A 25444-nucleotide genomic window follows, 5' to 3' on the forward strand; every position below is an offset into this window, starting at 1 on the left:
ATTTCTTGTACTGCCTTCTGGTGCTTTGGAGAATAGGTTGACTCCCTCTTCTTTGTGGCAGCCCCTGGGAAATTAGAACAGTGCTGTCATGTCATCCTTACTCCTTCTTTTCATTAAACTAGACATACCCAATTCCAGCAACCGTTCTTCATATGTTTTAGCCTCCAGTCCCCTGATCATCTTTGTTGCTCTTCTCTGCATTCTTTCCAGGGTCTCAACATCTTTTTTTATTGTGGTGACCAAAACTGGATGCAGTATTCCAGGTGTGGTCTTACCAAGACATTATAAAGCGGTACTAACAAAGAGACTAGATGTTCCAATCTGCAGTAATAGAGACTGGCTAAATTCCACAACAGGAGGAATCCAGTCAATTAAAGACCTACTTCATGCATTCTCACAAGTTAAAAGTTGTTTAATGGCACCTAGGTTATGATATGGCTGTGGTTAGGCTTAACATTTGGTATGAACCTAGTTGGTTGGTTAGTTTAAGGTTCATGGTGCATAACAGGCTTGAAAAACAGGTTGTATCAGATGACTCTGGTGCGTGAAACCATCAGGACATTTTAAGGGCAATTTTCCAGCACAAGAATCTGTGCTCAAAATATATTCAATCTCTTCTACTGTCTGGCAGATTTTTCAGACTAAAAGTTTGGGTTCCTCCCCCCTCTGTATTATAAAGACGAAAGGAATAGCGGGGGGGGAACCAGGTACATGTACATACAACCACAATTGAGCCCAACATTTTTGTGGCTAAGTGAGACATTTGTTAAGTGAGCGTGGCCCCATTTTACTATCCTTCTTGCCACAGTTGTTAAGTGAATCACTGCAGTTGTTACGTTAGTAACATGACTGTGAAGTGCATCTGGCTTCCCCATTGACTTTCCTTGTGAGAAGTTTGCAAAAAAAGTGATCACGTGGCCCCAGGACGCTGCAACAGTCATAAATATGAGTCGGTTACCAATCATCTGAATATTGATCACTTCACCATGGTGTTGTGGAAAAATCCAGTGAAAGAAACAAGAGACAGCAACACATTGCAGCAATTCTTACTTTAAGATTCAGAGGTTTATTTCATTAATAATCTGGAAGCTAAGCAAACATCATAACATCACTTACATTAGCAACCCATTGTAATGAGGTCTAATGACATAACACATCCAACAAGGACGGCTATTGGCCAGTGGCAAATCAATCAGGTCCAGTCCCAACCTTTTCTACCCTTTCCCATCCTAAGACCGTAGACAGATGGTCAGCAACCTTGCACTTTCTGCTGACCGTAACTTTCCTCATACCCATGTACATCTGAACTCGCACCCATCAATTACTTTCTTTTTTTTAAAATATTTTTTTTATTTTTTAAACCAACAAAACAAAACAAAACAAAACATAACACACATACACATACAGTGTGTACTCCTCCTTTTTTTTAACAGCCATTTCGTAACGGTAATCTTCTATTATTTACATTTCCCCCCCTTATTCTTCTTTAGAATATTTGTCCTTGTTGCCCCGTTGTTTTTATTATACACACATTTTCCACTTTTGACCTTTCCACATTCATTCTCCTCTATTATTTCTAGTCTCCAACCAGTCATACCACTTGTTCCATATTAGATAGTACTCTGTGTCTTCTTTTTATTTTATCTCTTTTGTTAATTTATCCATCTCAGCACAGTCCAGGATTTTTCTTATCACTTCTTCCTCTGATGGTATATTCTCATTTTTCCAGAACTGTGCGTATGCTATTCTTGCTGCCGTTGTTATATGTAGAATTAAATACCTTATTTCTTTACTATATTTTCTGTTTAAAATACCCAGCAAAAAGATCTCTGGTTTCCAGTCTACGGGTTGGTCTATTATTTCTTTGATCCATCTTCTTATTTTAGTCCAGTATTTTTTCACAACTGGGCATGTCCACCATAAATGATAATATGTTCCATCCCATCAATTACTTTCAGTTCCCCATTTCTCACAGTTCCAGTCCTTATGTTCTAAATATATTTGAAACAAGCAAGCTTAGCAAAATCGTATTAAGTAAAGTACAATTGCAGTTTAGATTACAAATAGTTCCCCTAGACTGCATAGCATAGACCGGGGGTCTTCAAGCCTTTTTATGACTTGTGGACGCTGGCTGAGGAATTCTGGGAGTTGAAGTCCACAAGTCATAAAAGGGCCAAGTTTGAAGACCCCTGGCATAGACTTTGGTTCAATACTTTTTCCATGAGGCCTGGTTTAGTTCACCCGGGCCTAAACCTTGCATAGAAAAACAATAGTCAATATTTTCGTTTTCCACAATGGGGATGCTGTAATGGTCGTGAGTGTGAAAAATTATCATGTCACTTTTTCCAGTGCCGTTGTAACTTCAGACTTCAGACTGAATGGATTGTTGTAAGTTGGGGATTTCCTGTAGAGGAAGAAGAGAGACGGAAGGGTGATAGGTCGCATTAGACAGAAAGATTGAGAAAGGTTTAAAAAAGTAACAGGCTAAAGACAGTTCAGTGTAACAGACCAATTGGCAGGTGATGGTGTTCCTCTTACTCTTTAATATCTGTAAACTTGTCAGTCACGATGATTGATGTTAGAAGCCTCATGATGCAAATGTGATAAGTGATGTCAATCACCATGCATTATGTACAATTAATGATAATTTAATGCTCTTGTCTGGACCACGTTGGATGCAACAGGCTAGCCTGAGGATGTTCAGACAGAAAATTGGTTTGTTGCACTCAAAGTTCATTAAATTGGGGGGGGGGGGGTGAGTTAAATTAATATTTCAGAGAGGCTGGTTTCACACATCATGCCAAATTAATTCAGTTGCCACTGCATCTGTACAGCTGGTGAGTTCATTTAATGTTAACATTAAAGATTTCTTTGGTGGGGTGTAGGCTTAGTCATGCAAATCCAGCTTAATGGGTTAGTGCATGATTCAGTGAACTACAGTAGGCAGAGTACATTGTACCATGTACTATACAATAGACTGTATATATGTATTCAAGATGGATAGTGATTAATATTTATATGTATTAATATGTAAAGGTGTAGGTATGCACATATGTATGTATATAGTATGTCTATATATGTGTTGAGTATATGTACACTTTTGAGAGCAGAAACAGAATTTCATTTTTAATGTGTGCCAGTGTGCCAACAGTAAAAAAATGACAATAAAGGTTATCTCATCTCACCTCACCTCACCTTTTTAAAGTTTTTTAGAAGAGACTGGACAGCCATTTGTCCGAAATGCTATAGGGTTTCCTGCCTGAGCAGGGGGTTGGACTAGATGACCTCCAGGATCCCTTCCAACTTTACTATTATTATTATTATTATTATTATTATTATTATTATTATTATTATTATTATTATTATTATTATTATTATTATTATTATTATTATTATTATTATTATATTACCTCACCTCACCTCATCTCATCTCACCTTACCTTACCTTACCTTACCTTTCTTGCCTTGCCTTGCCTTGCCTTGCCTTGCCTTGCCTTGCCTTGCCTTGCCTTGCCTTGCCTTGCCTTGCCTTGCCTTGCCTTGCCTTGCCTTGCCTTATCTTTCTTGCCCCATTTGTGTTGTAATTAAGCAGTTGAATGGATTCATGGAAGGATAGCATTTGGGAATGGTTGGCACAGGAAGTACTGAATACCTTGGATTTCTGTCTGGTGGGAGGGAAAATTTGTCCAGGATGCTTGTATTGCCTGTTTTGTATGAGTAGCTACATGCACACATGCACACACACACCATTCATGTATGTAATGAGACAAACATGGCTGTGAGTAGTTTTGAGGAATCTGCAAACCTGACTGGAAGCTCAAAGTGACATCCAACATCTGAACAGAATTGGCACAGAATATTGGACACCTAACAGAACTTTTGCCCTGTCTTTAGATCTTCATGGTTGAAAGGTTCCCCTTTTGGGAGCCACTGCAGAGATTTTTTTCTGCTGCCTATATTAGTGTCTTCTCCTCTTTTTGCATTACCAGTTTAAAAGCTTGTTTATCAAGTCTCTCTGACCAGATCAATTTTTAATCTTGTGCCAGTAAAAGTGTGTCATCCACACTCTTATGGCACAAAGGGGGGAATTGTGGGAAGAATCCAGAGAAAGAAATATTTTGGAAAATATTAAAAAGGCAGAATATATTTCTCCAAAGGAATAATGGAAAATATCTTTAAAAGGCAGAAACTTCTCCTTCCCCCCAGCCAGAAAACTCACCAGAAACCAGCTTTTAGAAATGCAGATGTAATAATCCATTCTGGAAGGTTGGGGCCAGGAAGCTAGAAGCTGACCAGACTAGGAAGACAAAGATCTCTAAAATCTACTTACCCCCACCCAAACTCTAAGGACAGAAAACATAACAGGATTAACCCACCAATATCAAAAGGGCACACTCAGACTCAGGTCAAAGTACATGACACAGGAAATACAAAGCCTCAAACAGGAACAGGAAACAACCTCAAGAGCCCCAGAAGATATAAAAACCCACTACTCCCAGCAATATGTGGTCAGTTTTCCGAGAGCCATCTTTCTGTCTGGCTCTGCCCTTCAATAAACAATAACCTTCTTTCTAAAGCAGTCTCCATTTTGTTTATTCCCAGCTTGGACTGAACCCTGATGAAGATTTTTCTTTCAACACAACGTACCACATACAATATAGATAATCTTTCACTCTTTTCATGTGGTTTACAGATTTTAAATGTTATAGTTGTCATTTTTAATATTGATTTTATTTGTTAAGTGAGTTTTGCCCCATTTTATGACCTTGCTTGCCACAGTTGTTAAGTGAATCATTGCAACTGTTAAGTTAGTAACCCGGTTGTTAAGTGAATCTGGCTTCCCCATTGACTTTGCTTGTCAGAAGGTCGCAAAAGGGGATCACATGACCTCGGGATACTGCAAACGTCAAAAATATGAGTCAGTTGTCAAGTGTCTGAATTTTGATCGCATGACCATGGGGATGCTGCAATAGTCATAAATGTGAAAAATGGTCATAAGTCATTCTTTTCAGTGCCATTGTAACTTTGAACCATCACTAAATGAACTATGGTAAGCTGAGGTCTATCTTTTATATACATTGTAGGTAATCTTTCACTCTCTTCATATGGGTTATAGATTTTAAATGTTATAGGGTCTTTTTCATTTTTCAGTTTGATTTTATATTTTTATAACAACTGCTTTCATCTATTGTTGTACATTGCAAAGAGTTGCTTCTGAGTGAGGGGTGACCCTATGAATGTGATAAGCAAAGAAATAAATCATAGTTTATTTATTTATTTTATTTATATTTGAATTTATATCCCGCCCTTCTCCCGTAGGACTCAGGGCGGCTGACAATCTATTTAAAATACATACAAAACAATACAAATTTAAAATTAATTAAAAAGAATATTAAATATTTGTCGAATTTAAAATATAATTAAAACCCCCCTAAAAATTACCCTAGGCCAGTCCTGCAAGCTGNTGGACCAGCTGGAGCCTCCGGGTGCTCCTCAAGGGGAGCCCCATGTAGAGAGCATTACAGTAGTCCAGGCGGGAGGTGACAAGTGCATGAGTGACCGTGCGTAGGGCGTCCCGGTCCAGAAAAGGCCGCAACTGGTGAATCAGGCGTACCTGATAAAACGCCCCCCTGGTCACGGCCGACAACTGGTCATCCAGCGTCATGCTGAGCCTTGTTAATTCTTTTGTGGCTGAGGGTGTTGTGAGAATCTACCCTCTTGGATTAATTGGTGACTCAGTGTAAAATGGAAACCCAGAAAATGTGGAAAAAATACGAATATGGCAAAAAAGAGAAAATGGATATTCCTACCGATATTTTCCTACCGATATTAAAAGACGCTTGCTCCTGGGGAGGAAAGCTATGGCAAATCTAGACAGCATACTAAAAAGCAGAGACATCACCCTGCCAACAAAAGTACGTATAGTCAAGGCCATGTATGCAATGTACACAAGGCCCAGTTGCAATGTATACAAGGCCCAGTTGCAATGTATACAAGGCCCAGTTGCAATGTATGGCGGTGAAAGCTGGACCATAAGAAAGGCTGAGCGCCAAAGAATTGAGCCCTTCGAACTATGGTGCTGGAGAAGACTCCTGCGAGTCCCCTGGACTGCAAGGCGATCCAACCGGTCAGTCCTAGAAGAGATCAACCCTGACTGCTCCTTAGAAGGCCAGATCCTGAAGTTGAGACTCAAGTACTTTGGCCACCTAATGAGAAGGAAGGACTGACTGGAGAAGAGCCTAATGATGGGAAAGATCGAGGACAAGAGAAGAATGGGACGACAGAGAATGAGGTGGCTGGATGGAGTCACTGAAGCAGTAGGCGTGAGCTTAAAGGGACTCCAGAAGATGGTAGAGGACAGGAAGGCCTGGAGGAACGTTGTCCATGGGGTCGCGATGGGTCGGACACGACTTCGCAACTAACAACACCACCGATATTTGTCTCTGTCACTGCTTATTGGAAGCAGGTAAAATGAGGTAAATTCCTGTAAATTCTTGTCTGTATATCAGTTCATCTGTATGCATGCGTTTGTTTGTGTGTGTGTGTGTGTGTACACACATACAACTACACACAAACCTGACCACTGCAGACAAAATTCATAATTAATCACCCTTTTAGAAAGAGGTGCTGATTGTTCATAACGTCTTCCAAACAACCAGATAGAAACAGCTTTAAGAAACAAATCGGTGAGACTCTACCCGTTCCTGTTGGTTTTTTTTTTTAATGCAGCTGCAGAAACAGCTGAATTCAAAAAGCGCTTTAGGGCCCGTTTCCAAAAATAGGATTCATTGTGGCAGTTTTATGTCAGCTTCGTCACTATATAGTTCTAACTGATTCTATCGTGGTGCAACTTTTCTCCATTAATTTCACTGCATTGTGTTGTGTCCCATCCGCCCTGAGAAATGAAGCAGGCATGAAGGCAGTAAAATCTAGTCAACAGTTTTATAAATACAGGTAGTCCTCGACTCACAACCACAACTGAGTCCTAAATTTCTGGTGTTAAGCGTGACATTTTGTTAAGTGAGTTTTGTCTCATTTTAACACCCTTTCTTACCGCAGTTTTAAAGTGAATCACTGCAGTTCTTAAGTTAGTAACAAGGTTTTTAAATGAATCTGGGTTTCCCCAATGACTTTGCTTGTCAGTAGGTTGCAAAAACTGATCACATGACCCCGGGACACGGCAACCGTCATAAATATGAATCACTTGCTAAGTAGCTGAATTTTGATCACATGACCATGGGGATGCTGCAATGGTCGTAAGTGTGTAAAACGGTTCTAAGTCACTTTTTTCAGTCCCATTGTAACTTTAAACAGTCACTAAACAAACTGTATAATTGTGCCATTAACATGGAGGATGTTGCAAAAAGCTGTAAATATGGAGTGCCCAAATGACTGTGGCAGAAGGGCAGCTGTCAAAACTTCAGAACTAGTCATGAGTACTTTTTTGGGGAGGTCCAATTTGAATGGTCGCTAAGTGACCTGTCATAAATTGAGAACTAACTATATTTAGAACTGTATTTGCCTTCATTCGTATATTTAGAACTGTCTCAGTCTCCCCCTTTGCACCAGATAAACTTGGGTGTTGCACAGCACTGCGAGAAGCTGAAAAGGGTAGTAGAGATCAGCCTTATCAATCTATGTCCTGGTGAAGAAGTTACCAGGACAGCCATTTTGTGAGTTGGTAAGCCCCAGCCTTATTGAGGGCATCCATTTTGGGTGAGCTGAAACAAGATGGTTTCCAAAATGTGATTGTCAACCCATAACATTTGTCTGTCTCAAATGAAAGAATACAGGTTTTATGTCAGTATGTCTTCCTTTGCATTATTTTCTACTCACAATGCAATAGATATGCCAAAATTACCTATCTTTATTCCCTGTTGTATGAAATATTGATTTATTAAAATTTATATGCTGCTCATGTCACTGTCAAGTGACTCTGGATGGCTGACCACAAGGTAAAAACACAATATAAAACAATAAGAAAATTAAAACATTAAAAAAAAATCTTCAGCAATAAGACTTAAAACATTAAAACTAAACTAGACTAGATAAAATAACTGTGTTTTATTTAAATATTTTCATACTTATAATTGCTATGGAAACTTTCTACCCTCCCAACCAATTCTGGCTCTCAAACAACTGAGAATTTCCACCGTGACTGGATTTTGTAGGATTCCCCAATTAAAAGGTAAAGCTAAAAAACATTCCTTATTTTGTAATCCTTGAATTGACACGCTTGCTTTGGCATTGCTTGGGATGATATGGCCTTTCACATAAGGTTTCAATCTCTCTCTTGCACACTTTTTTTCCTTTTCAGTTTAGTGGAGCTGAAATGATTTCCCAGAGATTTATAACTGGAACGGGTATTAAAACAGACTTCAGTTCACTTGCTCAGATGCCTGGGCTTTTTGATTAAGTCACAGAGAGGTATAGAATGAAGAGGGAGAGAAGGAAGGAAGGAAGGAAGGAAGGAAGGAAGGAAGGAAGGAAGGAAGGAAGGAAGGAGAGAGAAAGAAAGAAAGAAAGAAAGAAAGAAAGAAGGAAGGAAGGAAGAAAGGAAGGAAGGAAGGAAGGAAGGAAGGAAGAAGGGAAGGAAGGAAGGAAGAAGGGAAGGAAGGAAGGAAGGAAGGAAGGAAGGGGGAGGGAGGGAGGGAGAGAAGAAGAAAGGAGAGGGAGGGAGGAAGGAAGAAAGAGAGGGAGGGAGGGAAGGAGGAAGGGAGAGGAGGAGGGAGGGAGGGGAAGAAGAGGAAGGAAGAAAGGAAGGAAGGAGGGAAGGAAAAGGAAGAGGGAGAGGGAGAGGGAGAGAGGAAAGATGTTTATAGAAGCTGAGGGCTGCAAAGTGAGCAATACTAGAGATTTTATTTGCTAAGTGATATGAGGAAGCAGGTCCATGACACTGTATCCGGAGACAGTTCTATTGTTGAGCTAAATGGACCTTTTAGGAGGACAGTAGAACTGAAGAACTTCCTTGTGAAGGAAATGGAATGTTGAAGTCATCTGCTGATGGAGGATGGAAGGTTGGGTTTCTCTAGGTTGCAATTCTCTTGGTAGGGCTGCTCTTGGGCTGTTCTGCCAATTGGTGAGGGGGCTTATATTTGGTTTGATGAGATTGCAGGGGGGCTGGTTTCTAGAGTAGGGAGGGTCAGTTTGGGTCTTTGGTATTAGGCCCAGAGATGAAATGATTTTTACCCTGGCCGTATCTAAAAGAGAAAAGTAAAAAAGGTGCAATCCGTTTTTAGATTTATTTTCCTCGCTATATTACAATGTTGTTATAGAATTCTTTATTGGCCAAGTGTGATTGGACACACAAGGAATTTGTCTCCGGTGCAGAAGCTCTCAGTGTACATACAAGCAATAAGTGATAAATCATGTTCATAGTCATCGCAAAAATACATACATCATAAATCATAAGATTCAACACTTAGTATTAGGATACTAAAATAAGCAATCAACATAAATCATACTAGGACAGTGGTGGCGAACCTATGGCACGGGTGCCAGAGGCGGCACTCAGAGCCCTCTCTGTGGGCACGCGCGCTGTCGCCCCAGTCCTAGGCCTTCAGCTGGGTTTTATAAAACCTTTTCGCTTTAGGCCTCCGCCGCCGTGTACAAAAAAAAAAAGGTTCAATCAATCAGTCAATTTCAACTTCTCGCGGAAAAAAAAAGATCTTGCAAAGTTGGAATTGATTGATTGAACTTTTTAGTCCCACCCAGTCTGCTGTTACCACCGCAGCCACGCCCACCCAATGGACCACACCCACCCGGCACCCGATGATGCATAAGTAGGTTTTGGGTTGCAGTTTGGGCACTCGGTCTCTAAAAGATTCGCCATCACTGTACTAGGGTACTAAATAGAACAAGGTAAATTGTAATATACAAGCAACAAAGTTATAGTCATAAGTTGATTAGGAGATAGGTAATAGGAAAGACAAGAAGAATAATATTAATTCAGCCTTACTAGATAGTTTGACAGTGTTGTGCGAATTATACACACGACATAACACATATAATGACCTTTGCCCCTTCTTTCCCCAAACCTCTTGCTGGCACCCACAACACCAAATTTTAAAAGGCTGACTCATTTTAGGAAGGTGCATTATAGCATTTTGTAAAGATTTCATATCCTGCTCTCTTTGCACGTCGCTAACTGATTCAATTCTTCTTTGAGCTCTCTCCACAGATAGAGGCATAACAATATAATAACTTCCAGGAAAGAGGATAAAAATGATATATTTTGTTACAAGAAGGGAAGCTGGCCAAAGAATGACCTCACAGCAGCCTAACTAGACAAAGAAGAGAACAAGAGAACATTTCTCATGTGGAGTTTGCATGAGCTGACAATTGGGAGAACTGTAAATATGTATCAGGGTGCTTATCTGCCATCTGTTATCTGGGAAATCTGGATTTCCATTGGAAGATTATTTTGCTGCACTTGCAATTAATAAACGCTTACTGCAGTGGTGGGATTCAGATACGTGAACAACCGGTTCTCTGTGTGGATGCCGCTTCTGGAAGTCCATTCTGGGCCTGGGCAACAAAAAATTAGCTACCAGTTCTGCTGAAGTGGTGCGAACTGGCTGAATCCCACCACTGGCTTACTGTAAATTAGATCTTCGGCCACTCCAGTGGTAACAATACAGGTAGTCCTCGACTTACAACCACTATTGAGCCTCCAATTTCTGTTCCTAAGTGAGACATTTGTTAAGTGAGTTACGCCCCATTTTATGACTTTCCTCGCTACAGCTAAGTGAATGACTACAATTGTTAAGTTAATAATTTGATTGTTAAGTGAATCCGGCATTCCCCCATTGACTTTGCTTGTCAGAAGGTCACAAAAGGTGATCACAGGACCCTGGGACACTGCAACCTCATAAATATGAGTCAGCTGCCAAGTGTCTGAATTTTGATCATGTGACCACGTGGGATGCCGCCACAGTCACTCATGTGTAACTGGTCATAAGTCACTTTTGTCAGTGCTGTTCTAACTTTGGATAGTCACTTAATGAATTGTTGTAAGTTGACGGCTACCTGTATAGCAAGAGTAGTAGTAATGTTTGGGTCAGTGATGGCGAACCTTATAGAGACCGAGTGCCCAAACTGCAACCCAAAACACACTTATGTATCCTCGGCTGCTGGCTGGGCGTGACCCATTGGGTGGGTGTGGCCCATTGGGTGGGCATGGCCCATTGGGTGGGCGTGGCTGTGGTGGTAACGGCAGACTGGGTGGGACTAAAAATTTCAATCAATCAATTCCAACTTTGCGAGATCTTTTTTTTCCCTGCAAGAAGTTGAAATTGATTGATCAATTGATTGAACCTTTTTTTTTTTTTTTGCACACGGCGGCGGAGGCCTAAAGCAAAAAGGTTTTATAAAATCCAGCTGAAAGCCTAGGACTGGGGCAACAGTGCGCGTGCCCACAGAGAGGGCTCTGTGTGCCACTTGTGGCACGTGTGCCATAGGTTCGCCACCACGGGTTTGGGTTATTCAAAAATGAGTCTTAGAGAGGGATACATAATAAAATATGATTTGGTTGTGTCTAATGCATAATGGTGGCGAACCTATGGCACGCATGCCAGAGACGGCGTGCAGAGCCCTCTCTGTAGGCACGTGTCCCGTTGCCCCAGCCTCACCTTCCCCCGTGGCCCCCTCCTCACCAGCAGCCCCCCAGAGGAGAGTTGCCCCTGGCATGGCCCATGTGGAGCAGCACAGCCAAGGACATGGCAGCTGGGCAGCAGGGACAAGACTCTGCCCTCGCGCCCCATTGCGTGCAGATGATGCTGCACGGTGCGGGCAGATGGCGTGGCCACCATGGTGCTGCAGTGCCACCTGAGCAATCTGTGGCAGACCATGGAGGTGGTAGGTGGCCCTGCAGGTGGGCAGGGTGGAGGCCAGGGTGGGGGCGGGTGGGGCAGTTTTGGGGCACTCGGTGTCTAAAAGGTTCACCATCACTGGCATAAATGAAAGATTAATCAGCATTCAAGGCGACCAAAAAGTAAAAAATAAAAGGGCAGTTCAGTGGTGAGAAAAGCAAAGTCCTGCACTTAGGCAGGAAAACCCAAATGCACAGGTACAGGATAGGCAGTACCTGGCTCAACAGTAGTACCTGTGAAAGGGATCTAGATGCCCTGGTGGACCACAGCTTGGATATGAATCAGCAGTGGGTTGCAGCTGCCAAAAAGGCTAATGCGATTCTAGGCTGCATCAACAGAGCAGTAGGATCAAGATCATGAGAAGTGATAAACCACTTTATACTGCACCAGTGAGACCACACTTGGAATACTGCATCAAGTTCTGGTCATCACAATACAAAAAAGTTTTAGCAGAAAAGAGCAACAAAGATGATAAGGGGTCTGGAGACTTAACTATACAATGAACATTCAGGAAACTGGTTATGTTTAGGGTGATAGCCATCTTCCAATACTTGAAGGTTTGTGATACGGATGAGGCTGTCAACTTACTCTCCATAGCAGGAGAAGAAGCAATGAGTGGAAGCTCATCCAACCTGGAAATAAGGAGGAATTTCTTGACAGTGAGAACAATTAATCAATGGAACAGCTTGTCTTCAGAATTGTGGGTGTTCCATCACTGGAGGTTTTCTAGAAAAGATTAGACAACCATTTGTCCAGGAAGGTATAAGGACCCCCCGCCTTGGGCAGGGGTTAGACTAGAAGACCTCCAAGGTCCTTCCAGCCTTATGATTCTATTATTCTATCCTCTCTCCTGGCAGACACCCCTACCACAATTTGCCCTGTGTTCAGAGAATGAAAGAGTCACACAATGAAATTGAACTGAATATAGAAAGGTATGACAGATCTTTGGGAATGAGAGTGATGGGTTAAAAAGTGGAATGGAAAAGCATTGCTAGAAATCTTAGTGAAAAACATAATGAAAGGATGTAGATGAAAATTATTTAATTATGTGTAGATGTAATTAAAAAGTGTGCAGAGAAGAGCAACAAAAATGATTAGGGGGCTGGAGGCTAAAACGTGTGAAGAATGGTTACAGGAATCAGGTAGATCTAATCTAATGAAAAGAAGGACTAGGGGTGACATGATAGCAATGTTCCAATATCTAAGGCAGGGGCCTCTAACCTATAGGCCATGGCCTAGGACTGGGCCGCAGGCTCTTGGCCAGTGGGCCGTGGAAATGGTTGGCCAGTGCACGCATGCGTGGATGCACATTCCCCCCACTAGGGCTAGCACCCACAGCCCCGTTTGTGCATGCACGTGGGCGCAAATGTGGACGCTAGCGCAAGGCAGATGTCTGCGGCCGATTTGCGCATGCACAAACCAGGCCAATATCCCAGGTGGGTTGTGCGGCCCGTTTGCGCATGCATGAACAGGTGATAGCCGCCATGGGGGGTGCACAGCCATTCACGCATGTGCACTGTAGCAGCGCATGCCACATGTGCGAATGGGGTCGCTAGTGTCCGGAGACCTCTGATCTAAGGGGCTGCCACAAAGAAGAGGGAAAACCATTGCTCAACCTATTCTCCAAAGCACCTGAAGGCAGGACAAGAAGCAATGGATGGAAACTAACCAAGGAGAGAAGCAACCTAGAACTAAGGAGAAATTTCCTGACAGTTAGAACAATTAATCAGTGGAACGACTTGCCTCTAGAAGTTGTGGGTGCTCCAACAGTTTTTAAGAAGAGATTGGACAACCATTTGTCTGAATAGTACTGGATCTCCTTCATGAACAGGCAATTGGACTAGAAGACCTCCAAGGTCCCTTCCAATTCTATCATTCTATATTCTACGTTCTATATGTAAGAAAATAAGAGAGCATAGCTAAAAAACCCAAAATGATAAAATATTCATGTGGCTTGTTTGGGGAATGGCTGTATAATCTGTTGAGTATCAGAGTAGAGACTGCATATGCCCGATGACTGGAAAAGTGCCATTCTTGCTCCCTTGAATAGAGGGAAAAAAATAGGAAACACAAATGCAACAATTCCAAGAGATTGTTTAATGTTCAAGGAAATGTTCAAGAATTCCGATTTCAAAGGTATACAAGGTAACAATGGGATAATTTGGAAATTGCAATGTGAGCGTGGATGCACATACCAGATATTTTTTGGGAGGGTTCGGTTTACCCTCGTGGAGTGTAGGAATGTTAGAAAGTTTATTGATTTAGAGAAAGCATATTGTAAAGGGAATCAATGTGAGTTATGGAATGCTTCGTATGGTGATGGGGTTGAAGGATGATTGCTGAATGCAGTCAAGAGGTAAGGCAGGAGTGAGAATAATTGGAACGCTTAGAAAGGGCTCAGCAAGAAACGAATGACACCAGCTAGAGCAATCAACTTTAGAACTGACAATGAAGACACTGAAGTGGTAGACAGCTCCTGGCTCTTAGAATCAGCTATTGACAGTAAAGGAACTGGCTGTCGAGAAATAGGCCACAGATTAGCACTTGACAAAGTAGCCACAAAGACCTTGCAAAAGAGATTCAGATGCTGCGATCCATCTATTCTTACAAAGCTTCAGAACTGTGCAGGCAATGTGCAGTGAGTAAAGAGGGTGGCTTTGAAGGTCAGAGGGAAGATTTCCACCAACGTCACAAACAGATAAACAAGACTTGAGCCCAAGCTAAGAACGTAGTTTATGAAAACACTTCAGACAGCTACACACATATACACACAGACAGCCTTAACTCTCACGAAAGTAAAAAAAAGAGGTGTGATGGTTCAGTGGCTTAATGATGCCTGAGATGGTCTTTGCGCCAGCAGTTCGAGTCCTAGCACTGGATGGCAGGATGAGCTCCTCAGCTTTTGTCCATCTAACAGTTTGAAAGCATGTTCTATGCCAGTGATGGCGAACCTTTTAGAGACCGAGTGCCCAAACTGCAACCCAAAACCCACTTATGCATCGTCGGGTGCCAGGTGGGTGTGGCCCATTGGGTGGGCGTGGCTGTGGTGGTAACAGCAGACTGGGTGGGACTAAAAAGTTCAATCAATCAATCAATTCCAACTTTGCAAGATTTTTTTTTCCCCGCGAGAAGTTGAAATTGACTGATTGATTGAACTGCAGAGGCCTAAAGCGAAAAGGTTTTATAAAACCCAGCTGAAGACCTAAGACTGGGGCGACGGGGCGCGTGCCCACAGAGAGGGCTCTAAGTGCCGCCTCTGGCACCCGTGCCATAGGTTCGCCACCACTGTTCTATGCAAGTAAATAAATAGGTACAGGAGATGAGCTGGTGGGGGGACAAGCTGGTGCTCTGTGCAGGCAGTCAGATTCCTGAGATCTCTGAATCTTCCTGCTTGCGGTGCCCCTTTAAGAGGCAGCTCCGGGAAGGGAGGAAGGCCTTGGGGGATGCTGCAGGAAAAGCCACTCATTGTTGTCTCTGATGCAAAGCCAGCTCACCCTCCTGTGGTGCAACATGGGCACTGTGCAAGCATGTCCTACAACCGGGCTGGTATCTTGGCAAGCCAAACTACTACTCTGCACTGGCATTGTGGTCTCGTGGCTACTGTAACAATGCCATAAGATGGTGATGATGATGATGATGATGATGATGATGATGATGATGATGATGATGATGATGATAATAATAGAGAAGTCAGCAACAGACAGTAAGTGCCGCCTATGCAAAGAAGCTGAAGAAACAGTGGACCACCTGGTAAACTGCTGCAAGAAGATCGCACAGACTGACTACAAGCAGCGGCATGACAAAGTAGCAACAATGGTGCATTGGAAGATCTGCAAGAAATATCATTTGCCTGTAAGCAAAAACTGGTGGGATCATAAAATAGAGAAAGTCATAGAAAATGATAAAATTAAACTGCTTTGGGACTTCAGAATTCAAACAGACAATCACCTGCAACATAACACCCCGGACTTAACAATTGTCGATAAGAAAGACATGGATATGGATATGAAGGTCCTTTCTCCACAAATGAACTGTTGTAAGTCAAGAATACCTGGATATGGATATGGATATGGATATGAAGGTTCTTTCTCCATGTTTTCAGTATATTCACCTCTTATGTTGTTTTCCATCTGCTAGGAGAATTGAGGAAGAGGCACCACTTTATCCTTTCATTCGCCATTATTAAAAGCAATCTCTTTCTTCTCAGCTGCTTTCCCATCTGCACATGGTACAATTTTGCACAACTAAGGAATATATCTATTGTAATTTTCTCCCCACACACCCTCGCTCCTTCTCATACTTGAACCCAATATTGGGTTCAAGAAAGAAAGCGAGCAAGAGAGAGGGAGTCCTTGGCATATAGATTAACACATTGCAGACCACAATTTGGGGGGGGGGGGGAACCACTTTGCACACATTAGTAAAATGCTACATTCGCTTACGTGATTCTCCCAATTATGCCTAATTAAGATTTCAGTTTCAGCTGGGAAATTGGTTATAGAAACAGATGTTTTTGAAATTGCTTGGGTTTAACTTTGAAGCGTTATGCAAAAATTGTTAAAGTATAGGATATTATCTCAATTACTATCAAACCACAGGTTTCATTGGCAGCACGATCAGAGTTTTTGGAGGTTCAGAAAACGGCTTTTAAGACTGGGCAAAAATGGGCATGGGGAGAGGTCATGAGCAAGGTGTTGGAGCAACCTTAGTTTATGGTCCTAGTTTAGCACTAAAGAGACATGAATGCAGATAGAACCTATTATTTCCTATCCACTTTAATATTCTGATCACATACGGCTCTGATTCCTTTGTGTGTTGATAGGTGTAGAAACCTAGAAGGTTTTCCCGGTCCATCTGCCTATTTTGAACAAGAACATAAAATACGTATCACTGTGCAGCTTGTAGGTGTCTACCTGGCCTCAAATACTTCCCTTACTACAGTGATGGGACTCAGCCAGTTCGCACCGGTTCGGCAGAACTGATACCTAACTTTTTGTTGAGTTTGGCAAACCAGTTATGATAAATCTGCAAGGCTGGTGACACTGCCACTACAAGGCACTGCGCACCGGCGATGACATCAATGCGACACATGTGATGACGTCAATGAGATGCATGTCACGCCATTGCGTCAATGAGATGCATGTCACGCTGGTGATGATGTCAATGAGATGCATGTCATGCCATTGATGACATCAATGTGATGTGTGTCACACCGGTGATGACGTCAATGTGACGTGCATCACGCCGGTGATGACGACAATGCAGTGATGACGAATATGCAAGGCGCATCACTCTAGTGATGACGACAAACAGAACCAGTTGTTAAATTATTTGAATCCCACCACTGCCTTACTAGCTGCCAACCTTCCAACCCACACTAGACTTTGCAGGCATAGATGAGGAGCAAAAATAATTCCATTTTTGGGGAGGTAGAATTTAGCATAACAATAGCATTTAGGCTTATATACCACCCCACAGTGCTTTACCGCACTCACAGGAAGGTTTACAATGTAAGCATTATTTGCCTATTGCCCCCAATAATCTGGGTCCTCATTTTACCAACCTTGGAAGGATGAAACATTGAGTCAACCTTGAGCCCCATCAGGATGAACTCCAGACGGTTGGCTGAGTTTTCCTTTGCCTGCAATACTGCACTTTAACCACTATGCCATCAGATGTTGCTAAGATGCCAAACATCATAGGTCAGGCAAGTGAGAAAGAAACTTCCTGAGAGCAGAATGATCAAATATAACCAGAAGCATATCCTGAAATCATAACGAGCTGGGCAAATGTCAAAAGCAGCATTGTGTCATTGCAAGTCAAGTGTATTTATAGAAAAGTCATACTGGCACAGTAGTTAGAATGTACTATTGCAGGCTAATTCTGCCAACTGCCAGCAGTTCGATCCTGACTGGCTCAAGGTTGACTCAGCCTTCCATCCTTTCGAGATCAGTAAAATGGGGACCCAGATTGTTGGGGGCAAGATGCTGACTCTGTAAACTGCTTAGAGAGGGCTGTACAACACCATGAAGCGGTATATAAGTCTAAGTGCTATTGCTAAGTGCTGCATCTATTATTTTATTTTTCATTTCACTTATTAAATTTCAACATCACTCTCAAGTTGCTAAGGCAAAGATTTAATCGGACGCTTATTCCTGTGTGAATTGGTGAAGAGGCTAGTTTTGAAAACGATAACGGTGGAATGCCTTCTGAGTAGAATGGAACTCTCTCACTTCTTCTAAAGCAGAGGTCTTCAAACTTGGTAAATTTTATGACTTGTGGACTTCAACTCCCAGAATTCCTCAGCCAGGCACGCTGGCTGAGGAATTCTGGGAGTTGAAGTCCACAAGTCATAAAACGGCCAAGTTTGAAGACCCCTGTTCTAAAGACTTTTGCAACCTTCTGAATAAACAAAGTCAATAGGGCAGGCAGATTCACTTAACAACCATGTTACTAACTTAATAACTGCAGTGGTTCACTTAACCACTGTGGCAAGAAAGGTTGTAAAATGAGGCAAAACTCACCGAACCACTGCCGTGCTTAGCAATGAAAATGTTGAGCTCAAATGTTGTAGCAACCTTGGGGATGTTGCCCCAGTCGTAAGTGGGAAAGTTGGTTAACCATCGTTGTAACTTTGAATGGTCACTGAACAAATGGTTGTCAGTCAAGAACTACCTGTACTAACTTTACCCTTTTCAAATGCTTCTCCAGGAACAGAGAGCTTGCAAATGCTTATTTCTTTGCTCAGTGATGGTTTCTCCCCTGTTGACAAAGTCTATTTGACAGTGGAGAGAAGGTCTAATATATGACACTAGGAAAGAAGAACAGGTGGTCTCTGTGACACATTCCTAATCAGTGTGACATTTCAAATAAGATTGTTTCATGCAGCAGTCACACAAAAATGACCTTGGTTTACTTCTAGGACTTACACCTTATGTAATATCATTGGACAGTAGTGGGTAGAATTTCAATTAGGATACAGCATAAAAGCTATGGCAAATCTAGATAGCATAGTAAAAAGCAGAGACATCACCCTGCCAACAAAAGTACGTATAGTCAAGGCCATGGTTTTCCCAGTTGCAATGTATGGCTGTGAAAGCTGGACCATAAGAAAGGCTGAGCGACAAAGAATGGAGGCCTTTGAACTATGGTGCTGGAGAAGACTCCTGCGAGTCCCCTGGACTGCAAGGCGATCAAACCGGTCAGTCCTAGAGGAGATCAACCCTGACTGCTCTTTAGAAGGCCAGATCCTGAAGTTGAAACTCAAGTACTTTGGCCACCTAATGAGAAGGAANGACTCACTGGAGAAGAGCCTGATGCTGGGAAAGACTGAGGGCAATAGAAGAAGGGGACAACAGAGAATGTGATGGCTGGATGGAGTCCCTGAAGCAGTAGGCATGAGCTTAAAAGGACTCCAGAAGATGGTAGAGGACAGGAAGGCCTGGAGGAACGATGTCCATGGGATCGCGATGGGTCGGACACGACTTCGCAACTAACAACAAATAAAAGCTACCATATGATAAGATAGTTCTACCAGAACCTTCCAAAGTGATCCAGGGAATGATCTGGGAATTAATTCTGAGTAGTTGAAACTACCATTCATTAATATCCTTTGGTAGGGAGGATGGTTTCAAAACAATGTGCCTCCACATGTTCTGATTTGAAAGTTAAGTCTTCTATATCCAGTAGAAAACAATACATGTAGCTCAGGATTGAACTGTGGGGTTCTTGGTGTTCTCTGAGCTTGGTTATTTGCTTGCAGATGTTTCATTACCCAACTAGGTAACATCATCAGTGCTACTGAGTGTGGGGTTTGTTCCCTGTTTAATTTCAGTAGCTTGCTGTGTCCATTTTGATAGGGATGCAGTTTCTTCCTTGGTGTTCCTTGATTAGAATATTGATCTTTGCTTCTTTGCCTGGTATTGATTCTTGCATATCTAGATGTTGGCTACTGGACAGGGTGTTTGAGTAATTTTTGTTTCATTCTTACCTTTTTTATTCTCTCTTTTGAATGGCGTGTAAAAATGGTTGGTCTCTATGTCTCTGTTGATGGCTGATTTGCCTGAATGCAAAATGTCTATGGAGATTCTCAGTCACTCAGGTCATGGCTGTCCCAAAGGTGCTTTTTTTCAGGAGGCAACTGGACTTTCTTGTTTTTCATTGAAGACGTTTCGCTTCTGATCCAAGAAGCATCTTCAGCTCTGACTGGATGGTGGGGAATGGCAGGATTTATACTCCTTGCAGACAGCTGGTCATTTGCATTCTTTTAGCAAGTCATTGAAGCCCCCCCCCCCCGAGTCATATCTATGTCATCATTTGCACCACTCAGGTGACCCTCCATTTCTGGAGAATTTTAAGAAGAGATTGGATAGCCATTTGTCCGGAATGATATAGGGCAGTGGTGGTGAACCTATGACATGCGTGCTAGAGGCGGCACTCAGAGCCCTCTCTGTGGGCATGCGCCTCATGCCCCAGAGATGGCAACCGTCCCTCTTCAACCATCTACCTGCTAACTCACCGAGGTCCCATGTGGCCGGATGCATCCCAGCATGCCTGGTTTCCCTCCCCCCCCACCCTGCCTTGCCTTGCCTTGCCTTGCCTTGTCTCGCCTCACCTTACAGGACGAGCCTCCTGCCCACTGCCCAACCTGCCAGAGACCCCCTGGATCTCCCCCAACCCTGCCCGCCCCCACATGTGTTCCTCCCCACAAGCAACATCGAGGTGACCATGCCCACATTTGCCATACCCACCCAGTCTGCCATGACCACCACAGCCACGCCCACCCAGTGGGCCACGCCCACCTGGCACCCAGTGATAAATAAGTGGGTTTTGGGTTGCAGTTTGGGCACGGGTTCGCCATCACTGATATAGGGTCTCCTGCTTGAGCAAAGGGTTGGACTAGAAGATCTCCAAAATCCCTTCCAAGTTTGTTATTCTATGTTCTATGTGTTGTAACGGCATAGTGCTCCTTTCATTATTTGGGCAAAACCTTGAATCCTGCAAATGTCTCTCGGATCAGTTTCTCTATTCGTGCCTCCAAACTTCAGGAACAAATTGTCAGGAAAAACATTTCACTTTTAAAAAAAAGAGAGATTAAAATTTCAAGACTCTACTAGGCTTAATACCATTAAAAAAAATCATATATACGTATGCTGAAAAATTACAGGCATCCTCATTTTATTGCTTTATTGCCTTTGGTAGATATTACGGCAAAAAAATTACGATTTGCTGAAGGCTCAAATGATGTTTCGTATTTTTTAGCAATAAAGTATTTTTAATTAAAATATGTACTTTTTATATATATGCTACTGGTGTTTACGAGACTTTAGTGTGGTGTAAACATAACTTTCATATGCACCGGGAAACCAAAAAGTTTGACTGCTTTATAGTGATACTCACTTTATTGCCATGGTCTGGAACTGAACTGAGATGTGCCTATATAAAATGGCAATTTTTGTTGCAAAAAATAATAATAATAAAATGGTAAGTAAGGATATACTGTAACATTTTGTTACTTATCCAGGCTGTGGAATTCATAATCATTTACAATAGGTGTAGGCATTTGCTGGCATTTTCAGCAATTCCACTTGCAAAGGCTGCCGGGAGTTGTAATTTAGTGATATCCAGCAGGGCACACCTAATTGCCTACCTAATAAATAAATAAAACTTAATAAAGTTGTTCTGACAGTAGCCGAGAAAATAGCTGCAAAGCATTTAAGACAGGGGTCTCCAAAGTTGGCAACTTTAAGACTTGTGAACCTCAATACCCAGAATTCCTCATCCAGCATGGCTGGCTGAGGAATTCTGGGAGTTGAAATCCACAAGTCTTAAAGGGGCCAAGTTTGAAGAGCCCTGATTCAAAATATTCTAAAAATCCCATATAAGGTATGCCAGAAATGTCATAATGCTGACAACTTAATCCTTTCTTTTAATTTTTTAAAATATCCATTCTTTTCATTTTTATTCCTTTATCGCCCATTTTAAATCTGTGCAAAAACATGATTTGAGCTGCTGTTTTATCAATCCATAGTATTATTGTGCTTTGTGATGTATTTTAACTATTTTACGATTTTGCCTGATTTCATTCTGAGGGAAGCAGATTGGGGGGGGGGGGAAACCTGCAAAATAAAGCAAATGTTTTCAGAGAAAAGAAGTGGAAACCGGAAGTATTGTAATCTCTTCTCTTAGTTTCCTTAGATTTACTCTCTAAGTTATTCTCCAAATCTCTCAGAGAGAATGAAGCAATTATTGAAGGAAAATAATGAAGGTAATGAAGCAGAGACCATTTGGGGGAGAAACACAAAAGCAATATTGGGGGAAAGGATTTAAAGCTTTAACTGTTGGGTTCTTTATGTTGCTGAACTTACTCTTCTCTCTGCAGATGTTTTCTTCTGAGGCTCCATTTGCAGGAAAATGGAATTTGATGTTACTTGCTTTGTAAAGAAATATCTATATATTTTATTTACATCCCACCCTTATTATTTTTATAAATAAATCAAGGGGGCAAACATATTGCTGTGCAGGTTCTGAGGTTTTGCTTGATAAAAAAAGATACAGGAAACCAGAAGTTGCCTTTCAGCTTTACGTTTTTATTCAGCTGAACAAAGACGGGCTCCTTTAAAAGAGAGAAGCTCCAAATGACAAGCAATCCTTGTATTTATTCTTTCTGATTACATAAGCCAGTGATGGCTAACCTTTTAGAGACCGAGTGCCCAAACTGCAACCCAAAACCCACTTATGCATCGTCGGGTGCCAGGTGGGTGTGGCCCATTGGCTGGGTGTGGCCAATTGGGGGTGTGTGGCTCATTGGGTGGGCGTGGCTGCGGTGGTAACAGCAGACTGGGTGGGACTAAATTGTTCAATCAATCAATTTCAACTTTGGAAGATCTTTTTTTTTCCCGTGAGAAGTTGAAATTGACTGATTGATTGAACCTTTTTTTTTTTGCACATGGCAGTGGAGGCCTAAAGCGAAAAGGTTTTATAAAACCCAGCTGAAGGCCTAGGACTGGGGCGATGGCGTGCGTGCCCACAGAGAGGGCTCTGAGTGCCGCCTCTGGCACCCATGCCATAGGTTCACCACCACTGACATAAGCAATCCATCCAGCAAAGCTGACACACATACGAAGAAGATTTCACCCAGTAAGGCTGGCACACTGTAGATAAGAAGGGAGAAAGCAGAAAGAGCTAAAAATGTTCCCTTTTGGGTGTTTCCCTAAAGACATCGTACCTTCCCAGGTGGGTCAAGACATTGAGTGTTTTCCTTGCTGTCCTTTCATGACCCTGCATCCAGGACTCTGCAAGTGCCCAAAGACAGAGGGGCCATCTGCACATATTCACAAGTGATACTTCCTATGCTGTCTCCTAATTCCGGATCAATAATACCTAATACTCCTTCCTCCTATTTTTCTCACCACAACAACCCTGTGAGGTGATTTGGGCTGAGAGACAATAATTGGACCATTTTCACCCAGCTGACTTTCATGCCTAAGGCGGGACTAGAATTCACAGTCTCCTGATGATTGGCCCAAAGTCACCAGCCAGTTTTCATGCCTAAGGTAAAACTAGAACTCACAGTCTCCCAGATTCTACTCTGGTGTCTTAATCACTAGACCAGTGATGGCTAACCTTTTAGAGACCGAGTGCCCAAACTGCAACCCAAAACCCACTTATACATCGTCGGGTGCCAGGTGGGTATGGCCCATTGGCTGGGTGTGGCCAATTGGGGGTGTGTGGCTCATTGGGTGGGCGTGGCTGTGGTGGTAACAGCAGACTGGGTGGGACTAAAAAGTTCAATCAATCAATTCCAACTTTGCAAGATCTTTTTTTTCCCCGCAAGAAGTTGAAATTGACTGATTGATTGAACCTTTTTTTTTTTTTTGCACACGGCAGTGGAGGCCTAAAGTGAAAAGGTTTTATAAAACCCAGCTGAAGGCCTAGGACTGGGGCGATGGCATGCGTGCCCACAGAGAGGGCTTTGAGTGCCGCCTCTGGCACCCGTGCCATAGGTTCGCCACCACTGCACTAGACCAAGCATTTCCATTAAGAGAAATAAGCTAAAAGAACACTATCCACTCCACAATTCAGTCCTGAGCTCTACATATTCTCCACCATGATAGCTTTAACTAGGCACAACTTGACACCCCATTGATAAAGAGAACCTTTTAATATTCTCCAAAAGAAGAATACTACAAGTCTTATATTCTGGAAGAGTACCATTGTCCCTTGCTACCTTGCATTGGGACTGCTTGAATTTTCATTAAACTAAACATACCCAATTCCAGCAATTGTTCTTTATATGTTTTAGCCTCCAGTCTCCTGATCATCTTTGTTGCTCTTCTCTGCATTTTTTCCAGAGTCTCAACATCTTTTTACATTGTGGCGAACAAAACAGTATTCCAAGTATAGTCTTACCAAGGCATTATAAACTGATATTAACACTTCACATAATCTTGATTCTATCCCTCCGTTAATGCAGCCTAGAACTGTTAGCTTTTTTGGCAGCTACAGCACACTGCTGGCTCATATTTAAGTGATTGTCCACTAGGACTCCAAAATCCCTCTCACAGTTACTACTATCAAGCAAGGTACCAGCTATACTGTACTTGTGCATTTAGGTTTTTTTTGCCTAAATATAGAATCTTACTTTTTTCACCATTGAATTTCATTTTGTTAGATAGCGCCCCAGGTTTAATGTAAGTAATGTAAGTAAGAATGTAAGTAAAAGTTTTTGATGCCATGACACCATGTTTCATCCTCCTCCCCCACCCTTCACTCAAACCAAATTGTGGTTTGTATGGCTGCATCTCACTTATTTTGGCCGTGTCGTGCAGGTGAATTCACTGGAGAAAACAATTATGTTGGGAAGAGTAAGTGTTAAAAAGGAAACCAGGACATCAAAGAACATGGTGGCTGGACACCATCAAAGCTGGCACCAGGCAGAGCATAGAACAACTCAAAGAAATAGTGCAAGATTGGAAGATGTGGAGAGACCTGGCCTGTAGAATCACCAAGAGTCAGACATTTTTTATTATTATTATTATTATTATTATTATTATTATTATTATTATTATTATTATTATTATTATTATTATTATTATTATTATTATTATTATAACAACAACAACAATAAAGTTGGAAGGGACTTTGGAGATCATCTAGTCCAACCACCTGCTCAGGCAGGAAACCTTATACCATTTCGGACAGATGGCTGTCTAGTTTCTTCTTAAAAACTTCCAGTGTTGGAGCATTCACCGCTTCTGGAGGCAGGTTGTTCCACTGGTTAATTGTTCTAACTGTCAGAAAGTTTCTCCTTAGTTCTAGGTTGCTTCTCTCTTTGGTTAGTTTCCACCCGTTGCTTCTTGTCCTGCCTTCAGGGGCTTTGGAAAATAGCTTGACTCCCTCTTCTTTGTGGCAGCCCCTGAGATATTGGAACACTGCTATCATGTCCCCCCTCGTCCTTCTCTTCATTAAACTAGACATACCCAATTCCAGCAACCGTTCCTTATATGTTTTAGCCTCCAGTCCCCTAATCATCTTTGTTGCTCTTCTCTGTACTCTTTCTAGAGTCTCAACAT

Source organism: Protobothrops mucrosquamatus, unplaced genomic scaffold, assembly GCF_001527695.2.
Source record: "Protobothrops mucrosquamatus isolate PMUCROS unplaced genomic scaffold, P.Mucros_1.0 scaffold_235, whole genome shotgun sequence".
Taxonomy (NCBI): Eukaryota; Metazoa; Chordata; class Lepidosauria; order Squamata; family Viperidae; genus Protobothrops; species Protobothrops mucrosquamatus.